The sequence below is a fragment of the Marmota marmota genome, unplaced genomic scaffold (assembly GCF_001458135.2).
Source record: "Marmota marmota marmota unplaced genomic scaffold, marMar, whole genome shotgun sequence".
Lineage (NCBI taxonomy): Eukaryota > Metazoa > Chordata > Mammalia > Rodentia > Sciuridae > Marmota > Marmota marmota.
The window spans coordinates 40,090,407-40,109,655 of record NW_025999968.1 but is presented as its reverse complement, the minus strand read 5'-3'; the positions used below and the strand labels follow the sequence as shown (position 1 = coordinate 40,109,655).

The window sequence follows — 19,249 nt, the reverse complement described above, 5'->3', positions numbered from 1 at the left end:
CATACTTACTATGTATAAGCAAAAGAAACCAGTTGTTAAATGTATAATCTTTCCTGATAATCTCCATGGCTAGAGTCATTTCCTATCTTTTGCAACTTGGCTCAAGTAGAATTTTGACAATGTCTTAACTAACACATGAGACAAGTCATGATTTTTCAAACTTCCAATATTCTATTCACATTCTCCTATCTCCACCACTCTTTCAACTACTTATTGCTGACCAGTACCAAAACCAATGCCACATATTTTGGATTTCTTTATAGAGGTATCCTGTTTCTTGGTTTCTATTTCTGTATCCATTACCTAGAGTTACATATTAAATAACTCTATTTAATGTCTGGAAATTACAACTATTTTATTTGTGCATGATCCTGGGAACCAATAATTTGAGCTGAGTTCAGATCAATGATTCCTCTTCCATGATACCATTTGTGTGGATGGATTTCTGGAGCTGGGTCCCTAAGAGGACCACACCTCACGTGATTCACATGTTTAGTAGTTGGTGCTGACCTTCCAGGGAATTTGTTTGTTTGTTTGTTTGGTGATATTTATTTATTTATTTTTATATATTTACTTATTTATTTATTCTAATTAGGTATATATGACAGCAGAATGCATTTTGATTCATTGCACACAATTGCAGCACAACTTCTCTTCTCTGATTGTACACGATGTAGCGTTGCACCATATGTACAGTCATACATGTACGTAATGATGTCCATCTCATTCCACCATCTTTCCTGTCCCCATGCCCCCTTCCCTCCCCTCCCTCCCCTTTGCCGCCTAATCACAGTTCCTCCATTTTTCCCATTCCCTCCTCCATTATGAATCAGCATCCACTTATCAAAGAGAACATTCAGCCTTTTTTTTTTTTTTGGATTGGCTTACTTTCATTAGCATTATATTCTCCACCCCCATCCATTACCTGAAAATGCCATAATTTTATTCTCTTTAAATGCTGAGTAATATTCCATTGTGCATATGTACCATAGTTTCTTTATCCATTCATCTATTGAAGGCCATCTATCTCACTCCTTGATCTATACCCAAAGGACTTAAAATTAGCATACTATAGTAATGCAGCCACATCAATGTTTATAGCAACTCAATTAACAATAGCCAAACTGTGGAACCAAACTTCGACTGCATTTTTGACCCTACCTTGTCTGTCATCCTCAAGGGGCCAACTTTAGCTTCTTCGTGTGATAATCTCCAGTTACATTGACACAAGAAAAGATGTACTTCACCTAGGATCAGATGCCTCACAACATCACTTCTGCCACACTCTGTAGTTAAGGAAGCATATCACACAGCCAACCCAATATGAGAGTGGAAACTAATTCCACTTCTTGATAGGAGGAGAAGCAATGTCATATTGCAAAAAGAGCATTCACAAAGGGATGAGACACATTGTTATGGTTTGGATGTGAGGTGTCCCCGAAATGTATGAGACAATACAAGACTTTCAGAGGAGAAATGATTGAGTTATATCCTTAACCTAATCAGTGAATTGATCCCTGATGAGATTAATTGAATGGTAACTGAAAGTAGATACTGTGTAGTAGAGGAGGTGGGTACTTGGGGGCTTGCCTTTGCGGTATATATTTTGTATCTGGTGAGTGGAATCTCTCTTTGCTTTCTGCTCATCCTGTGAGCTGCTTCCCTCTGCCACAGTCTTCTGCCTATATTCTGCCTCACCTCGAGCCCTGAGGAATGGAGCTGGACTGACAACTCTGAAACCATGCGCTCCTAAATAAACTTTTCCTCCTCTAAAATTGTTCTGGTCAGATCTTTTAGCCACAATAGTGAAAAGGCTGACTAAAACACACATTATTACAGCCAATCTTTGCAAACAATTTACTACTTCCCATAAATGTCAATATGTTATATTTTAACTATCATTCAACTCAAAGTATTTTCCAATTCCTCTTTGATAAATTTAACTACATTATGTTTAGAAAGCATATTGTTAGTTCCAGATATTTTTGGAATTTCTGGTTATTTCATTTTGTGGAGATTTCTAATTAAATTTTCTGAGATCAAGAAATGTATGTGCTGTAACTTTAATCCTTTGAAATTTACAAAGAATTGTTTTATGACCTTACATATGGTTTATTTTAGTGAACACTCCAGGTGCACATAAAAAGAATGTATATTCTGTGTTCGGTAAATATCAATTAGGTCAAATTGATTTATAGTGCTATTCAAATCTTCTCTAGATGTATTGATATTTTGTCTAATAGTTCTATCGGTTATTCATAAAAGGAATGTACAAGTTAGTGTTTTTCAAAAGAAACAGAAATAATAGAATATACACATGCATGCATGTGTGCATGTGTATACACACACACACATACACACACACACACACACACACACAAATGCTCCTGGACTTACACTGGGGTTTCTTTACAATAAACTTTTAATAAGTTGAAAATGCATTTAATATACCTAACCTACCAAACACCATAGCATAGCAACACAGTACAATATAGAGTAGTTGTTCACTCTGTAGATCATGTAAATGACTGAGAAATGCAGCTCACTGCCACCATCCAGCATTGAAAGACAGGAAAAGATCAAAATTCAAAATCTGAAGCATAGTTTCTATTGAATACATATCACTTTTGTACCATGATAAAGTAAAAACTTGGTCAAAGCATCATAAGTTTGGGACCTTTTGTATATGTTATGGTCTCAGTGTTTGTGTACCACCCCCTCCACACACACCAAAAAAAATCGTATTTTGAAGTCCTAACTCCCAGGTTGACAGTATTAGGATGTGTGAAGGCTTTAAGGAATTATTAGGTATAAGGACAGAACCTTGTGAATAAGATTAATGCCCTTATAAAATAAGCCGAGGGGCCTCATTCACAATTTCCACCACATGAGGACACAGCAAGAAGACAAACCAGGGAGCAGGCTCTTACCAGAAACTCTCTTCCAGCACCTTGATCTTACACTTACTGTCCTGTAAAACTGTGACCAATAATTTACCTACTTTATATGCAGAGTTACGAAAAATGGTGTTGTGAATAGATAATTATGATTGTAATGCATTCCATTATTGTCATATATGTAAGAAATAAAAAAATTATAGCATCTATAAGCTATCTAATTAAGGTGTTTCAAAACACCTGAAAGACCTAAGATAGATAGATAGATAGATAGATAGACAGGGATATATTGAGAGAGATTATGGGGAATTTTCTCATGTAATTTTGGAGGCTGAGAGGTCTCATGGCATATATCTGCAAGTTGGAGAACCAGGAAAAATGGTAGTACAGTTACATCCTGAGTATGAAGGCCTGAGAACTAGGAAAACCAATAATGTAAGTTTTAGTCCAAATACAAAGACCTGAGAATCATGAGAACTGATGGTATAAGTCCAGTCAAGTCCAGGAGAAGTCTGAGGTCCCAACTCAAGCAGTCAGGTAAAAGAAAAACAAATTCTTCCTTCTTCTGTCTTTTTGTCCTGTCAAGCCCTCAAAAGATTGGTTGCCCACCTGTTCTGAGCAGGGTAAACTGAGTTTTTCAGTCCACTAATTCAAATACTGATCTCTTCAGGATACACCAGCATGGACATAGCCAGCAGTAATGTTTAACCAGATATCTGGGTACCTCTGGGCCCAGTCAAATTAGCATGTAAAATTATCAATCACAAGAATGTTAAAATTTTCAACTAGGCTTATGGCTTATCTCTTATTCCCATTTAGGCTGTATTTTGAAATTTTCTTATTAGATGAATAATCGTGTAAGAATGTTATTTCTTCCTAATAAATTGGTTAATTTATAAATTAATCTGTTGTTGTTTTGTTTTAAATGCCAGCTGGATCATGTGCTAACATCATAACAAGGTTTAGATGACATGAATACCCAGTCATCATGCTTATGAACTGAAAAACATCTGGTCTTACTTTTTAAATTGTCAGACAATCTCTATATTTTAATTTCATATTTTATCCATTTACTTCTAAAGTAGTTATTGATATAGTTGGGTTTTAGCCTATCATTTGCTATTTGATTTTTCTGTCCACTGTATTTCTTAGTCTTTTGGTACTTGTTTTCTTCATCTTTTGGTTTTAGTATTGAGCATTTAGAGTATTTTATTTTCTTAATGGAATAGTTAGCTATGTCTATGATATTTTTAATGTTTGCTTTAGGGGTTACAATAGCCTTCTTTAACACATTATAGTGTACTTCAAGTGAATATTATACACTTATTTGCTATTATTTACAATTCCATTTACTTCCATCTCATTCTTCAGGTTACATGGACATATATTTTATTTCAACATATATCTTAAAATAAGTTATTTTATTATTGCTTTAAACACTCAATTTTCTTAAGATTAAAACATGGCCATTTACAGTCCCCATATATTGATTATTTACAGACGCCCATAATCTCTCCTATAGGTCCAAGTTTTCATCTGGTGTCATTTCTCCTCAACCAGAAGAAATTCCTTTAGCATATCTTATAGGACAATTCAACTGGAAATAAATTCCCCTGAGTTTCCTTTATCCTAAATCTATATTATGCCTCATTTTTACAGGGTATTTTTTTCTGGATATATAACTCCATGTTAACCTTTCATCTTCTTTTTTTAATTGTTCCTTTTAGTTATACATAACATTGGGATTCATTTGGACATAATCATAAAAGCATGGAATCTAATATGTTCTAATTCAGTCCCCAGTACTTCCCCTTTCCTCCCTTCCTCCTTTCCCCTGTTCCCTTCTCTCTAGTCTACTGAACTTTCTGCTATTTAATTTGTATCTTGTAGATAGACATTATGGTGAGATTCACTGTGGCATATTCATGTACATACATGAGAAAGCTAGGTGAGATTCATTCTACTGTCTTTCCTATGACATCCCGCCTCCCTTTCCTTTCTTCTACTCCACTGATCTTTGTTAACAATGCTGTTCCATAATCTTCTGACCTTCATTGTTTCAGATGAAAGACAGACGTCATTCTCACCATTGTTACTCTATACTAATATGTCTAACTTTTCCAGACACCTATGAGATTTTTCTCTAAATCTTTGGTTTTTAGCAATTCAACCATGAAGTACCTGAAAGTGGTTTTCCTAGTAATTATTCTGCTATGGTCACCCTTCTTGGATTTCCAGGTTTACATCTTTCTTAATATTTTTTAAGATATATAGTCATCATCTCTTTAACCATTGCTCTGTACCATTTTCTCTCTTGTCTTTCCTAGTATTCCTACTAATTAGAATAAAATTACAAGTCAGACTACTTACAATTTTCCCACAGGTTACTGATGCTCTCAGAATAAATCAATACAAAGTAATGACAGATTATACTCTATATGAAAGTAGTAATTTTCTTCAGTTTCTTCAATCTTTTTATTCTTCTCTGTGCTTTAAGCTGGATTGTTTCTTTTTTTTTTTTTAAGAGAGAGAGAGAGAGAGAGAGAATTTTTTTTTTAATATTATTTTTTAGTTCTCGGTGGACACAACATCTTTGTTGGTATGTGGTGCGCTACCGCTTGAGCCACATCCCCAGCCCCTGGATTGTTTCTTTTGACTCATAATTAAGTTCACTGATACATTTTTCTTCTGTGTCCTAGCTAATGTAAACTCATCAAATATTTTTTATTTCAAATTTTTTAATTCTAAATTGGGTTTTAGTTTTGTTTCATTTTAGATGCTAAAATAACTCCTGAATGCTTCTCTTTTTATCCTACAAATTCTTTAATATATTTTTAGAGTTACTGTAAAGTTAGTCTGCTAAATCCATTATCTGAATTGTGTGTATATATACAGAATTTTATTACTTATAACTTTGAAGTTATGATATTTCATAGATTTACAGTCTTACAGTTTTGAAATTCCATGGTTCTTTATTATTAAATACTCCCAGTATTGAAGTTTGGTGCTCTGTCCTTCTCCCCTCCTGAAGGAAGACCCTTGCCTCATCTTCAAAGTGCCTGAAGGCACAATTGAACTGAGTCCAGCTATAGATGTTACCTGTCTGTTCCAAGGCAGATTCAACAGATCAAACATATGAGCCCCATGACAGCACAGGAAATTGAAGCCTAGGCTGAAATAAATTAGAGGTCTCCTTAGACTTCTTGGTTTACTCCTAAAGTCCCACCAGAGGGAACTGAGCTATCAACATGTCCCAAACAGCTTAACTTCTGATTGAACTCAATGCCCCATCCCTAATGGAATCCTTTCTCATGCGTAAGATATGTGTTTGTGTGTGTGTGTGTGTGTGTGTATGTGTCTGTGTCTTAGGACTGGACAAATGCCAAAGGCCAAGGTTTGAAATGGAATGACCAAAAATAACAATGCTTTGAGTCTCAGACCACAAGCATTTGTGACTGTGAGATAGTAAGACCAGAAGAACGCAGGACAATGAGATGTCAAAATTGTGATATTTCAAGATTGCAAATCCATTTCTCTTTTTCAGACTTTTTTTTCTCCCCATCTGTACTTACGCCACAATATTCCCACATGAAAGAAATACTGGCCAGAGAAGATTGGATATGTGTGGTGCTCTTCCAGTTTCAACTCTGGCATGATATCTCCCTGGCTCACCAAAATGTGACTAGTTTCCTCTCCAACCCACAAAAGACATTCCTCTGTCTACCCTGCCCCCAATCACTGCAAGTGGCTCAACTGCACCCTTCAGTTCCATCTGACATAGGACACAGGAAGGCCTCATCCTTCTGAAATCTTCAGACTTCTTTATAATCCTTTAACCTTCTCTTTCAGTCAACTTTGCATTTCTGTGACCAATATATCCAACAAGAACAACTTAGAAAAGTTTATTTTGACTCATGGTTTCAGCCTGTGGTCAACCTACTCCATAGCTCTGGGCTTGAAGGCCAAGGAAGTGGCACAGGATACAGCTCAAGAAATGACAGCCAGGAAGCAGAGGGAGCTGCACTCACCAGGGACAAAATATAAACCCCAACTGCATTCCCCAGGTGACTTAACTTCCTCCAGCCATACTCTAACTGCCTACAGTTACCACCCAGTTAATCCATTCAAGTGGATTAATCCACTGACTAAATTATAGCTCTTGTGATATAATCATTTCTCCTTTGATTACTGCTGCATTGACACAGGAGCTTTGAGGAAACACTTTATATCAAAACCACAGCTTTTCATCCACGGCTCTAAGATAGCTTTTTTAAAAATTGTGTGTGTGCATGTGTATACATGGTACATGTCCAGTATATGTAGGGTTTCTTGTTGATAAAACCATAAGCTTTTCACCTTTTTCTACATCCTAACCAGAGACAACATTTCATCTCATCAGGATTTCTATTTTTCTCTCTTATTAAATTCTCAAATTCTACCAGTTTACTCTTCATCTCCATCTAATTTTTTACATTTTTTAAAAATATTCACTTGTGTGTTTTTTTGTTGTTGTTGTTTCTTTTCGAATTGATCTTTTAATAAATAAATAAATGACAGCAGAATACATTACAATTCTTATTACATGTATACAGCACAATTTTTCATATCTCTGGTTGTATATAAAGTATGTTGACACCAATTTGTGTCTTCATACATGTACTTTGGATGATGATGTCTATCACATTATAAAAGTTACATCCTGGGCTGGGGTTGTAGCTCAGTGGAAGAGCGCTTTCCTTGCACACGTGAGGCACTGGGTTCAATCCTCAGCATCACATACAAATAAATAAATAAAATAAAAGTATTGCGTCCATCTAAAACTAAAAAAGAATTTTAAAATAAAAGGAGATTTATAGCAGTTTTTAAGAGTTAATTTTGTAATTTTTCCAAATGTAGAAAACTATTTCCCTTAAATATGTGATTTTCCTTTGATTTTTCTTCTTATATGCAATTTATCCTCTATTTAAAAAACAAAATGTGTCTCAAATTGTTCCCTTTCCACTTATAACTTATCTTTGGATAAGTCTAATATTTTTGTTTAAAAATGTTGTGAGAAAGAGAGAAAAGTGAAGCACTTTGGAATTATGCTTAGAGTACTGTCTTAATCACTCTTCTACAAAATCTCTTTCTTCCTTGTGCTGAGGGTGTGCCTCTGTTTAAGAAGTCAGTGTCTGTCAGTCAAGCTCTGTAGGTTATCTGTAAATAGCCCACGTTCACTTTTTCCTCTCCTAGCATTATTGCTTAACCAAGAGCTGGATCTCAGGTGTGACAAATGATTCATGATCTTTATTCTCAGATTGCCTGTCCATTCTCCTCTGGCTCACATCACTTTAATCAAATAATAGCCCTTTCAAGATCCTTACATTTTTGTTTACAATTTCCTGCCAAAATCAGATGAGATAGGTCACCATAAGCATGATCTTCCTCACTTCAGTACACATTCCATATATTTGGCAGGTTTGTGACAAGTTCAGAATACAGTATTGTAGCCATTTCCTTTTTCATTGAAAATGCAGAAGAACTTCACCCTGTTCTGCACTTCCCTGTTCTCTCCCACAAACATACAGCTTTTTTATTAGATTGTTTCTTCAGCAGTTACTGAGTGAAAGAAATGAAGATAAAATGCCTTTTCTCCACAATCTTTAACTAGAATTCCTTCTTCAAATACATGTTTGATATGTAACTTCCAACTGAAAAGCCAAGGATGTGACAGAATTAGGTTGCAATTTCAAAATATGTATGTTTTTATTATTCTCACCCAGACAATTTAAGCTGGGAAACTTCTTGAGGTTGATGTATTATCAAACATTATTCTGCAGCTAAATCACAACTAAGAACTAGGGTTCCATTTCCTTCCAGAAACAATTTCCAAGAGGAAATGAACACTGGGTAGTTGTTATGCCTCCTACATGTCACAATTTTGACCGCTACTAATATTGCCCTGGGGGATTCATAAAACCAGCAAAATTAGTTCCCAATTAGAGGAATTCAGCCAAGTGTAATCAAATTGTTACATAGCCAGGCATTCTAAGTCCATATCTAAATTTAACATGTCATAGAGTTATATGTATCACAGGAAGTGCTTTTCAAACATCACACAATAATAATCTAATTAATCTGTGACCACTTTCTCCTTTTCTCCATCCAGTAAAACATTCCCAAACTGAGAAATGCTTTCAAAACAGCACTTACTAAATACATTAAGCATCTCCTACCAAGGTGAAAGCAAAGGATCCTAAGTCCATATTTCCAATTTAGCATTAACTAGATTCTTACGTTATGACCCTGATTTATCAGGCAATGGAGAAAATTCAAAACATTCCCAGTCAGCAACAAAACACTATAACTAAATATTTTTAGGTATGAAGGGTCATTCTTATTAGACAAAAGTGGACCTCTCTGAAACAGTTTAAAATCCATTTTCACACTCAAACTTGATCAGTAGAAGCTAACTAATCAACTCTCAATTGGTCCACTTCATATAAAATGAGGCTAACAATAAATTACCACATTCTTACCTAACTGCTTATCACTTTTGCCACTTCTAGTCACTGCCAAATGGGTCATATGTAGAAAAGGAAAAAGCATGTTTCTCAGCAAAAATGTAGCTGGGGCAGAAGGGACGTACCAATAGTCTATACAATAGTTCTACAAATACTGTTCTCTATAATTCAGCCCCTTCTAAACATGGTAAGGTAAAGCATCCTTAAAACTCAAAAGAAAACTCTAGGAACAATGTAATCCTTTAAGAGCCATTATTTTACCAGTTACATTTACTCAGAACTAATTTCCACATCAGAACAAATAAATGTACAAAACAAAAAACTCCACAGTCCTTTTAAAAAAAAAATTGTATTTGGTCGCTTTAGATATACATGAAAGTAGAATGTATTTTGACATATTATACATAAATGGAATATAACTTCCCATCCTCCACAGTTCTTATATCAAGAATACAAGGTCCCAACAAAACAATTTAATTATTGGTCTAAGGAAGTGTGCTTTTTTTTTTTTTTTGAGAGAGAGAGAGAGAGAGATTTAATATTTATTTTTTAGTTTTCGATGGACACAACATCTTTATTTAATTTTTATGTGGTGCTGAGGATCAAACCCAGCACCCTGTGCATGCCAGGCGAGCGCGTTACTGCTTGAGCCACATCCCCAGCCCAGGAAGTGTGCTTTTAAAATAAGCATTTTGAAAAGAACTGAAAATTGATTTTAATTAGTTACTCTCAATTTTCATATCTCATATCAAATAGCAACAGCTTCTTACTCATAAGATATGATTACAGTTTAAAAGGGAAAAATATAAATTTTCACAAGCTCATTTGTATCTCTTTGTACAGTGTCTCTCAGAGTAAACAGGTAAGGGATTAAAATTTGTCTACCTCTTCTCTGATCCTAATCCAATTTTTCAGATACTCAAATGGAGTATCTGCACTGGAGAAGTCTCCTGCTTCTGGTTATGTTTGGAGTTCATCATTGCTTATGTACACCTTCCAAGCTAAAGGCATTTTTCTCAGAACAATTTTCAAGATTTTTTTTCATGTTGGGAATTGAATCCAGGGCCTCACACATGCTACCTGAGCTGCAAACCCAGCCCAGTATCCAATATTTTTTAAAATATCTTAAAAGTAATCTTTCCTTTCCAATTATTCCCTTTTAATAGAAGTCTTTGTTTTACTTCCTTTGAATTCTCCTGGCAAGTCTATGCCATGACCAGTCCAAACTGTAGGTATTCCATATTTCTTATGCCATTTGAATCATCTGCCCTTCATTCTTCACCTCCCTAGGAACAGGTTTCATATTGCAAGGAATCATAAGGTATAATAAGTCAGATTAATGGTAGAAGAACATTAAAACATTCCTGTCAATGGAGGAAAAGGAAGCTCCTCTTATTGTCTGTCAAATTGATCATGGTCCATTGCCAAAAACATTTGTGTTCCTGGTTTTGTTTCTGATATAGTTCATGTTCATTTCTACTTTGGAAACTAAGAAATTGGGTACATATCTTATTATAGAGTGACTTTTTTTTCAAACTAGAAATAACTCCCTTTGTTTATATATTTACCAAGTGCAAAAAAAAAAAATTTCATGTTTCATTGAAACAAAGGTCCAAGAACATTTGCTGATTTCTTGTACCAAGAATAAAATCCTAGCAACAGAAATGGGTCACAACTCATGGCAGCTACAGATTGCCAGTCACTCTTACAAGTGTGGCATAGGCATCAATAAGTCTGACATCCAGATCTCAGCAGGAAACCCAGAAAATGGAGGTTAGATGCTGATGCTCTGCTGATGAGGTAACACAGATTCCATTGTCACTGACTACCCCCTCCAACCCACAAAAGTTTCTGTTTAAGACCATGGTACAGTTTGGGCAAAATTGGTACGCTAACAACAAATTTCCCTGAATACTTTCTTAATTGTCACACTAAACATTCCTTGCAATTATTCTTCTAATGAGTAATTTGGGAAAAGAATAGAGAAGCCTGTGACTGACATAATGTTAGATCACAGAAAGCATGGATAATCTTTTTGCAACTTTAATTGAGAGCACAAAGAGTAAAGGCAAGCAGTTAAAATTATTAAAGAAGAAAAGTCTCTTTTTCTCTATATATCTGTCTCTTTCATCACAAATATATATATTAGTACATACATGCATATGTGTTTGTTTATAAACTTGTAAATATTTATATATGTATATTTTTAATTAAACAGTAAATCCTAAATATATTAGAGTATTCAAACATTTCAGATAAGATGAAAATTCCTCTTTGAGTAACTTTCCCCTAATTCCATCTTGTTATTATCCAGGGATAATCTCACTTTACTCTCACCCCTTTACAACCCTGCCACCTCTGTGCCATTTTTCTTTAGAATATTGTTTTAATATTTTTTATTCCTAAATCTCATTTTAAATGTTTCAGAAACAGTTTCTTCTAGTCTATTGCTTGTATCAGTCAGTTTTAATCAAGGTGAATAGAATCACTAGGAGATATATATATCAACAGAGTTACTGCAAGGATCTGGATTATGCAATTAGAGGGACTAGTTAGCCAAGTCTAGAACCTGTAGGGCAAGCTGTCAGTAAGGGCAAGATGGAACTCTCAAACCAAAACTTTTGTCCACAGAGTAGAGTTTCTCCTCCTTCAGAGAAATCTCTATTCTACTTTCTAGGCCTTTCATAGATTAAATCATGCCAATTCTTATTACATAGGATATTCCCCTTTACTAAAGTCAACTAACTATGGACTTCAATCACATTTTCAAAATACCTTCATGGTAACACCTACATTAGCATTTGATTGAATAGGGGGGAAGGAGTCTACACAAGTAGACATATAAAACCAAACACCATGTTACAGATGTTCCTGAACTTGTGATAGGATTTCATCCTCTTAAACCAATTGTGAGCTGAAAATATCCTAAGTCAAAAATACATTTATTGGACCTAACTTACCAAACAGCTTGGCTGCACAGAACACTATAGAGTATCCATTGTTTACTTCATGATACCAAGGTTGATTGAGAATATAGCTTGTTACACTGTCCTGCAAACCTGAAGAATTATCATAATTTATATTGCTATCCCAGCAAAAGACCAGACTTTAACATGCAAAGTATAGTTTCTACTGAATGCATGTTGCTTTTGCACCAACATAAAGTTGAAAAGTTGCAAATTGAAGCATTTTGGTCTTTAATTTATGTGATGTTTTTAATTAAATAGATCTTACTTCTAGTGATGTATCAAATTGTGATGGCAAGATTGCAATAAATCACAGAGTCAATCTTAAAGCAGGAGATGGAACCATCTTTATTCACCAGCCAGTGGTCCTGATCCACCAGATAGCTGGTCAAGGGGCAGGCTGCAAGTCTACACTCTTTGACCCCGCCTCCTGGGCTTTGAGTCCACTCTTATAGCCCAAAAACACATTAATCATAAGTGGCTATTGCTATGATTCAAGACCATAAATAAACATGATGAGATCTAAAACCATAAGCAGAAGGGGAAGTGGGTCAAAAATGACCCTAGTTGAGTACAAGTTAAAGAATGGTTACTAATGTCTAGGCAATCATTCTTTGAGAGGGTACATTGTCCAGGAAACACAGGAACCAAAAAGTGAACAGCTTTACATTTATTGTTGCCATTTTGTGTAGCCAAACATACTATGCTAAGCAACTGTTGATGCATACAGAGGCAGGGTGTTCCCATGGGAGATGCATGTCTTACATGACATGGAGTCTGTTAGGTCATTGCCGGTATAGCCAGGCCCACCCATGACAAAATTTATCAGTTTTTTTTCTTTGTTGTTTAATATCATGTTTAATAATCATTTCTTTGCCCATGTTTTAAAAAAATTTTTCTTACATTTTGTGCTCTTGTGCCACAGTCTGTCTGGGCACAAAATAACCGAGCCACCACAAAAGCCTTGTAGATTCAAACAGCAACTCTTTATTCCCGAACTCTCACCGGCGCGTGGCACTCTACATTACACACGTTCTGGGGAAAATACACTCCCTTCACCGGGCTCTGCGTCTCTCAGAACCCCGTGAGAACTCAACGGGAACTCAAGGAGCTGCCTGAGGCAGCAAGATATGCCCTATTCCCAGCAGAATCCATTCTAAACCTGGAGCCACCCTAATCCAGCAGGATCCACCCTAAACCTGGAGCCACCCTAATCCAGCAGGATCCACCCTAAACCTGGAGCCACCCTAATCCCTGAGCAGGGTCACCTTAACCAAAAATGCCATGTCATTCCTACTTGGCTATGGCTCTCAGCACTCTTGAATAGTGGGGAAGGAGTCTACACAAGTAGAGTCATTTTAATTTATTAAATAAATAGCAAGAGATTAAAACAATAACAGTAAAATAGGACTTTTGTAATATGCTTCAATAAATGATATTTAAAAGTTATGAATTATTTCTTGAATTTTCCATCTAACATTTTTAGACCCCAGTTGACACAGAAAACAAACTGTAACAAAACTGCAGATGAGGGGGAGAAGCTACTGTAAAAATATGCTCACATACGTTGATAGCCACTGTATTCCTTCACTGGTTTTCTTCTAAATAAATGCATCCCAAAATAGAAAAACAGAAATGTGTCTTCTTGTCAAAGTAGATCAGCAATCATCTCTACCACTCAAGGACTCTGGTACATGAGTAGACATTGATACAGATTCTAGAAGAGGCAGTATTTCTGCACAGACATGTCAAAACTCAGTGCAGAAACCATGGTGCCTACTGTGATAAGGTGGGAACCAAAGAAGAGTAGGGGAAAATGGTTCATCCCATGCAGTAACTAGCCAAATCTGATGAAAAGCAAACCTGTACTGTGGGAGGAACAGGAAGGGACTTTTTTGGCAAACTAGGTTGCTAAACAACATGAGAGCACAAGCCACTGTTACACAAGTTATAAAATGTTAGGAGCTTAAGAAACTCTGTTACACTTTTTTGTGGTGTTGAAGTTGTTTCTACTTACACACCTCAGCAACAGCATTTCAATCTACAAGCACACCAAGGACAGGTGTCTCCTTTCATTTTTCTTTAAATCCTTGGCTCTTAGCACAGCACCTGACACGGTAAACACTCAAAAATAAAGAGTGTTTGCTTTCTGGGGGCTGGGTTAAATGAGGAGAAAAACTTTTATCAAGAATTATAGAAAATGTTTCCATCAATAAATGTGATTTGAAAAAGCTTATCAAAATGGAAAAGCAAGAAAGTATAAAAAAATTATCCGAAAACTGAAATCATGGTTTATAAACAGCCAAGTATAAAAATAACATTTAGGCACCAGTGGTTAGAGAGATGAATTTCAGGCCAGGGTAAAGCTTATCAGAACTGCAGGAATTTAAAATGTATCTATAGGGAGACATTGTATTTTTATGAAAAAAAAGGAAGAAAGATAAACCAATGCAAGTGGATTAGAGAAAAATGTAGGTATGATTTAAGGCAAACAATTTAATCCACAACGATGACAAACCTGAATTACCCTCACTGTGAGCTTTCTCTGACCGTTCCCAGGATAGTGAACACTACTGAGAGAAGACAGAGAACTATTTAGACTTGGCATATTACAAATTCATGCAGTTTAACTTCAAATAGGGGCCCTTGTGTTTGGCAATCCTGGTTATAGCCAGGTTTTCAGTGGCTATTTCAGAATTTCTTTTCTCATTTCTCACCTGCCCTCTCTTTTTCTTCTCTACTGGGCAAACAGCTTTACCTACTTAAGTAGGAAATTGAGGCACTGGGACCATCAAGCTCTTGGCCTTTCCCTCTGTACTCATCAGAGTTTATTTCTGTCTGTTTCTATCCTTTTTTCCTAAAATTTTAATGGGAGATGTTTTATCCCCTCCTCTGTGTGTGTTCTCAGTCACACCTCTCCCTGATTTCTGGGGGCCTTGAATATCATATTTATCACTTATCTACCCCAAATTTCTTCCACACTAATGCATCCCTACATTTATTATGATTTTGAATACACAAATGTATAGCCTAACTTTAAAACAAAATAAGATAAAGATCTTCTGTTGAATCTGTACCACCTTCTATGTACTGTGGAATTTTTTTGAACTGGCAAATATTTCTAACTGAAATTTGCCTGATAACTCCTTTTTTTTTTTTTCATTCATATTGTAAGGTCTTTGACTCCTTGAAAAGGATCATAGGGTCTCTCTCCTACCTGTCTTTCAAATTCGCCTTCTATACTCACTTCCTCATTCTTCATAAGTAATCTGTTCTCCAAAATCAAAAAACACTAAGATCATTTTTGCCAGTTTCTTTTAAATATTTGCACTTCACAACTGACCAGTTGCCAAGCTCTATCAATTCATAATGACTTTCAGATTTCCTTCCTGTTCTTCATTACCCAAGTCCCTAGCCCTTTATACTTAGGATATTGAAATCGCCTACTAGCTCACTATGTAAAGTAGGAAATATTACATCAATAGTTGATCCCCCAAGTTAAATTGGACAACAATGTTTTAGTGCTACTTTAAGATATGGGCTATTAGAAGAATCTGCTTCTTCTTCTCCTGTGATTGAATCTAATAGACCAGCCCCTGACCCCAACCCCTCCAAAAAAAAAATCCTAGCTCACAGCAAAAAGAAAAAAGAGAGAGCCTGTAAAAACCCAATTCATGGCTGGAAGTGTGAAAATTTAGTGTGAATATTTCTAGTTTGCTCACCAATTGTATCACCCATAGATTTGATTGTTCCAATGATATTAAATGCACTTTGTAAGCAAGGAAAATTCTTAACACTGGTCACTGAAGTTACTAATATTTTTACTATTTCTGAACAATCCTGAATGTCTCTATGATGAAGAAATTTATACTATGTCTAAGGCACTCTGTGAGACAGACATCCCCTAGCCAGAGTGAGCTTCTGGGCAATGGATACAAAATGCAGCAAAATGAAAGGCAACTGTGATTAGGACTGTGGGTTTTACAAATGGATTACCTGAGTTTAAACCCATGGCTCCCCCACTTACCAGCTGGGTGACCATTAGTAAGTTACTTCACCTTTTATTTCTATATTACCTCTTATTTATAAGATAAAGATGATTATAATAATGGAAAAGCAAGAAAGTATAAAAAAGTATAAAAAAAAGTATATAAAAAAGTATAAAAAAGTCAAGTATAACATGACTGTTTTAATGAGGAAATAAACAAATATGTGACAAGTTCTTATAACAGTGACTGGCTATTATGGTTTGGATGTGAGGTGTCTCCCAAAAGCTCCTGTTAATGCAAGAAAATGATTGGACTATGAAAGCTGTAACCTAATCCGTCCATCTAGTTTGATAAAAGTGACTGAGTGATGAGTGATAACTGTAGGAATGTGGGATGTAAGTGGAGAAGATGAGTCACAGGGTTCCCCTACAAAGGTTCATCTTCCCTGTGATCCCTTGGGCCCTCCTCGCATATAAAAATTTCCACAGAAAATTATAGAAAGAAGAAATAAGATGAAGATATTTATTGAGAAAAATGTATAATCAAAAAACCCTAAAAGGATAAAAATATGAAAATATTGCTTTGCAGTTAGAAAAGTACAAATGATACACTTTGAGAAATGAAAGGGAAAAAATCAGATGTTTACAATAGCTTGAATAAAAACAGGGGAAAAGAAGGAAAAACCATGGGTAAGAATATGCCCAAGTTTAAAACATTTATGAAACAATATCTACTGAAAATATGGAAAGTTGAAAGAGTAAGAGAGAAAATTAATGGGGTATTACACAGTTCCTTCTTTCCATTTACCAAATTCATCAGTGCTGAAATACCCCTAATTCTGGAACTTTAGGAAGTTATTTTTCCTATTTTCTGCACTTTGTGCTATACTTTCTTTCATGTATTATTTTAACTTTACTGTTTATATGTACTTTTTCTGTGAGAAAAATTTTTAAATGTCATTAAATGGTCAATTTGAGAACTTGAAGTGAAATCTAACTTAGAACTGAAAGGTTTTTATGACAATAGTCATATCATGAAAGTACACAATAGCAGTCTGGCAGACATTAGTTTAATGTATAAAAATATCCTGCATCTGTTTTTGCAATATACGTTCACTTCAGAAAAGGAAAAGAAAAAAAAAAAACATTATTTCCATTTGGAACAAGTAAAATTGTATTGACTGAAATGTGTTGGCCTCCTATTAAAAGGTCTATTTTCTTCCAAGAAACCATAAGTTTATCAGTGTTTGGTGTTAGACACAGCTTCTTAGTGAAAAATAAAATATATCACCACTGGATCTCATCTTTCATTCAAAGTGGATTTCTAGTGAGTATGATACATGCATGAGTTCCAGGTGAAATCTATCACTAATACTATAATAGAATGAAAATTGGCACATAGATTATTTCTTAACCTACTTTATAAACATATACTATTATATAGGTTTGACATATAATTCAATTCAATAACCATAACATCATTCACAGTTCGGGAGTAAGCAAATACCACTGTCATTTGTCTACCCCAAACATTCCTCCCCTTCCTGGTGGTTTCCACAGCATGGATATGCAGAGACTAATTTTCTAGGAAAATGCCTATCATTTCATTATACACCAACTTAAGGATGTTATATAGTTTCAATTTCAAAAAACTTATTTTCTTTCCAACTCTAACCCTATTACCCAATTTGTAGTCATGTTCCAGCTGAAGTATACCATGCTCAGCATCTCTACATCTATAGACAAGTTGTCCTTCCTAGGACATCTTCTTTCTGTTTCCAAACTCTACCTTCACTTTAGGAGTTAGCTCAAGGTTCTCTTTCTGTGTGTAGCTTTCCCCAAGGTCCCTTAACTTACTGGGTTCTGGTTCTTCAGAACCCTTTTAATCCTGAGGCATGCCACTCACTCATTTGCATTCATAATCCATACTTTTATGGTTGCTGATATTTTCTGTGTGCTAGTCTTGGGACTCTGGGGAGGTTATAAATTCATTTAAGACAGGAGTATTCTTTACACTTCTTTTTATACTGTGCAGTACATTTCCATAGTGGACTAGCACAAAGATTTTCAAAGAATAAGTGCTTGATAAATATGAATGTTAATTTTCACAGGATTTTAAAAGAGTTGAAAAATGAGGGAAAAAACCTCCCAAATTCAAACTTCAAGTTCACTCATGGTGGCTCCATGACACTGAACCTGTTTAACCCCAGTCAACATATTCTTTATAATGTAATGAAGAATTATCAGATACTTTCAGAATTTACCTGTACTTTTTCCAATAAATTTTATTCCAGCTAAGTTAGCCTCACAAAAAGAAAGAAAACTTCTATTCTGTACTTTGGACAGTTGGAAAAGCAGTCACATTTTTTACTCTCTTTTAGGTCTCCATTCACTTAACAACTATTTAACTGTTTATTGAAAACCTACTGTGCACAAAGGAAAAATTTGCTAAAGATTGGAATGTTACTATTTTGTGATCCATTCCTTTATTTCTTGAAAATCATCTTGTCTTCAAAAGTACTCTTAAATGCAAATACTTCAGAGAGAGGAAATGTTGAGCCATGTATCATGAAACACATTTACCAGGATTATTCAACTATTGTCTGAATGCAAGAATTCTACAGGAGATGACTGTGGAAGGCAATGTGTCAATTGTAAAGGTAAACTTCCCTATAATCTGCCTAGAAAACACCCAGACTCCTTCCATACAGGTGAGCAGGGATGTGTTTGACTCTCTCTCTCATTTTCCTATTTCCCTGAAGCCAATATTCAAATTTTCCATATATATATATATATATATAGTCTCTCTCTCTCTCTCTCTCTCTCTCTCTCTATATATATATATATATATATATATATATATATAGAGAGAGAGAGAGAGAGAGAGAGAGAGAG

General features: G+C 35.3%; 1 protein-coding gene and 1 pseudogene across 1 annotated transcript in view; both read right to left on the bottom strand.

The window, feature by feature from the left end:
• Chodl (chondrolectin) overlaps positions 1-19,249 on the bottom strand; it is a 353,866-nt gene that overhangs the window by 294,683 nt on the left and 39,934 nt on the right. The gene's annotated exons all lie outside the window — the stretch shown is intronic.
• Positions 3,824-3,907, bottom strand: LOC125617066 (annotated as a pseudogene).